The following is a 3636-nucleotide window of genomic DNA, read 5'->3' as shown; positions in this document are numbered from 1 at the left end:
GTACAACGGGCCGACTGCACTGTTGGTGTTTCACTGCGCACAGAAAGCCAGTTCATCAGCGACACTACATGCACGGAAATAAAGAAATATAAAAACTCATAAAATAAAATAAAAACACATGAGGGTTCCATTTGCATCCGTGTGAGCGAGCGCGCATTTGTATGTATTAATGCGTGTGTGCAGGCGTGTGCATGCGAGGAGAGGGAGGGAGGGAGGGGGAGGGAGAGGGGGAGAGAGAGAGAGAGAGAGAGAGAGAGAGAGAGAGAGAGAGGAGAGGTTTTACTCATTGTAATGCACAGAACGACCTGCCCTCTTTTGAAAAAAAAGGCGAGAAAGCGCAGCCATGCTTTGCAGAGGCTCCGGCGTCGCTCTCATTGGCAGCATCAGCTTGTCGCCAAACGGAGTCTTTGCTCGTCCGCCGCTCCACCGAGGACGGAACCGGGAATACAAGCGACCGTCTCCGGTCAGATGTACAGAGCTGCAGTGAAGTATAAGATTACACAGGTGAAGTGAGAGAGAGAGAGAGAGAATTAAAAAAAAACCCTGCAGAGCACGGATACATACGAGCAGAGCGCGGTGCACCACCATATGGCGTGGAGCAGATCCTGGTGAGTAATGTCTGCGTTTGCTTTATGTTCGATCCTTTATGATCAGATATAGATTCGTGAATTGTTTCACCTTCGCCTTCGTCTGATGGTTAAATGCGCATTTCAGCAGCTCACAGGAGAAATGAGAGCAGCGATCGGCTCTTTATCTGTAGATGGATAACGGTCCTGGACGCTTCACGCTGCACTTGCCATTGTTATTGCGGGCTTTAGGGAATAACGCCACTTTACGCACTGAGCTGGTAACAAAGGGCGATAAGAAGGCACAGGCAAACCCGCAGTGTTTCGATGTTTTGCATGAATAAGACGCATAACGAGGACAATGCTGCGTTTTCCGAGCCTCCTCGTTTGTTCGTTGCGCGGCGCTAAAGGACAATGGGGGTCGTGTTACTGTCGGTGGTCATGATAGCCCACACCGACGGGACCCGAGACACCGTGATGTGCTGCGGACGAGCCGCGATCGAGCTCCTAAAACCACGCACGACCGACGCGAGAGTCGCCCGGTTTTCGTGGGATGGGGACGTTTCCGTCTAAAATGGCGATTCCCTTTGTTTCTGCATCCCTCTCCTCTCGGTTCTATAGCGAGCGTGCGATTACCATATCTGCAGCCTGCGCCTCTTCGTTTCCACTCTTTACACAGGGATGGCTCCAACACACAATGTGCTGTCAGATGCAGAGCTGGTGCCAGGTCTGGTGTCAGGCGCACACTGGAGAGCAGGTACACGACTGTGACTGCACTGACATCATTTGAATTCAGATTGCATTTGTAGATATGCAGTGCAAGTGGTTCTCTATAGTCTGGGTTAGAATTATAATCTCAGATCTGTGTCACCCCCTCGCAACACTGCATTTATGTAATTTAACCTAAATTAAACACACTGGCTACTGCACTTCCCCTTCACACTTATATAACCATGACGAAAAGAACATGGTGCACCACTTCACTGAATGTCATTCACCCTTACTCTTATTTTAAGGAGTGAATTTTAGTTGCAGCTCATCACACGGAACAGAAACACAGGATGTGCTGGACCAAAGTGCTCTGACATCAAACTGCAGGCTCAGGATGACAAGAGCATCCCTCCCTCAGCCATCCATCCATCCCCTTGTATGTGCGTCTAAGCGTGTGCAAGGGGAGGGTGCATGTGCGCATGCCCGTGCACGAGTGTGAGTCTGTATTTGGTGTGAGTGTGTACGTGCACGTCTGTTCTCTCTCGCTCGTTTTTTTGGGGAATAGTGCAATGTTGCATAACCGCTCACAGCAAATGCCAGATTTAGGGCTTCACAATTTGCGGGGCCATTGTTGGCATTTCCTCTCCGCACACACACACATATATGGAGAGATGCAGAGAGTGTAACCAGTCAACTGCAGATCTATTAACACGTTTCGCCGATAAACGTTAATAATCCGGGAATGGGAAGTCCTCAGTTTCCCTCCTAGTTTCAAGGGCACAGGGTAGTGATCCAGGAGGACGCTGGGTAATATAGAGGAACATCTGTTTGCCCGGTGACGTCAGCAATCCCCCCACCCATCCAACCCCAATCCCCAACCCCCCCTCCTCCTATCCCAATCCTCTTGTGCTGAAGGCAGATGCCTCATTTGTTTGGCTGGAGCACCATTAATCCCAAAGTCAGAGGAAAAGACCTGACGGAGAGAGATCAGCCCCATTAAGGCGGTGTCGCTGCTGGACTCGGTGCGTCTCGGTGCGTCTCCGCGTCCCGGTCATTCGCGTCATGTGGACGCACATACACCCAACATGGGACACCGCGCTGCGCTCAGGACACCCGCAGTTACCGAGGCTCTTCAGCGTGCCCCCATTTGCGGCAGTTTTAACGTGTGACCCGCAAGTACAGGCTGCAGGCTTGTGTGTGTGTGTGCGTGTTGGGAGGGAAAAAAAAACTGCGTGGGTTAAGTGAAATCAATATTTTGGACATGGACGGTGACTTTTTTTTCAGTTTCATGGAGGATGCCAAGTGCTTTTTAAACAGGTCACTGTGGAATATGAGTTTGTGTCACCTGTCATCCAATATGAAGTTCATGACGAATTTTTGTGTTTTCTTTTTTTAGGTGCATTGTTGGATAACGGAGGACTTTTACGCTTTCTGCAGTTTTGGACGAAGGGAACAGAACAAACGGAGCCTTTTTAATCTTCGGTAACGGCCTGGGACGTCTGAGCTTTTCGCCCGCAAAACTAAACCCGCTGGCATTGCGTTAAAAATAATTTCTATAACTTAACTTCTTTTTCTCCAATTGCATATTCTTTTAGTTTCTTTTTTTTATTTTTTTTTTACAATATAAGGTAAGCCTGCAACAGCCGGGAGAGGATTTGATCTCTTTGGACCCTGCCTGATGTTTGGGATTTCTTTATTGTATTTCCATTTTTGGCTCAACTTGACATGACGATACAGTTTGTAGTCGCACAACATAAAGGCCTCGAAGGCTGTAAGATAATGTGATGATATTCATAATGACAGGTTTCAGGGAAAGCTTCGATGTGTCTCTTTCTTACAGTCGAGTCAATGCAGCTGGAGGACGAACACACATGCAACCACAGACTCACACAGACACACACAGACGAGCGGGTTGTGTCTCTCCGTGTTCACAGCGGACCTTGATTTAATGTCTTACAATTAAGGCACGCGGTGAATGCCAAGAGATGATTCCTCTTTCCTCACGTGTCTGCAGATCCAACACACGCATTACACACACTACATTATATTCTTTAAAAACACAGTGACGGTTTAGCTTTTGTCTGTTTTGACTGTAACGTGTAACCCTTGTACTGTTTCTCTACCCCCTTTCAGAAAATAAAATAAATACACCACGATTTTTGAAAGGTCTGATTTTTATGTGAACATACATGTAATGGCTCCCTTCTGTTCCCTTCTTTCCACACACACACACACACACACACACACACACACACACACACACACACACACACACACACACACACACACACACACACACACACACACACACACACACACACACACAGGCTGCCCGAGAGTGCTGTCCACCTTCTGTGGT

At 48.2% G+C, this 3636-nt stretch overlaps 1 long non-coding RNA gene across 1 annotated transcript; it reads left to right on the top strand.

The window, feature by feature from the left end:
* The first annotated feature begins 318 nt into the window (after positions 1–318).
* LOC118098256 lies at positions 319–3433 on the top strand. The gene is made up of 2 exons (XR_004694146.2): positions 319–608; positions 2674–3433. It is a non-coding gene; the product is annotated as an uncharacterized LOC118098256 (long non-coding RNA).
* Positions 3434–3636: the final 203 nt, after the last annotated feature.

The sequence above is a fragment of the Hippoglossus stenolepis genome, chromosome 19 (genome assembly GCF_022539355.2).
Source record: "Hippoglossus stenolepis isolate QCI-W04-F060 chromosome 19, HSTE1.2, whole genome shotgun sequence".
NCBI classification, from domain to species: Eukaryota; Metazoa; Chordata; class Actinopteri; order Pleuronectiformes; family Pleuronectidae; genus Hippoglossus; species Hippoglossus stenolepis.
Note: the sequence above shows the minus strand (reverse complement) of the source record. Positions and strands in the feature narration are given on the sequence as shown.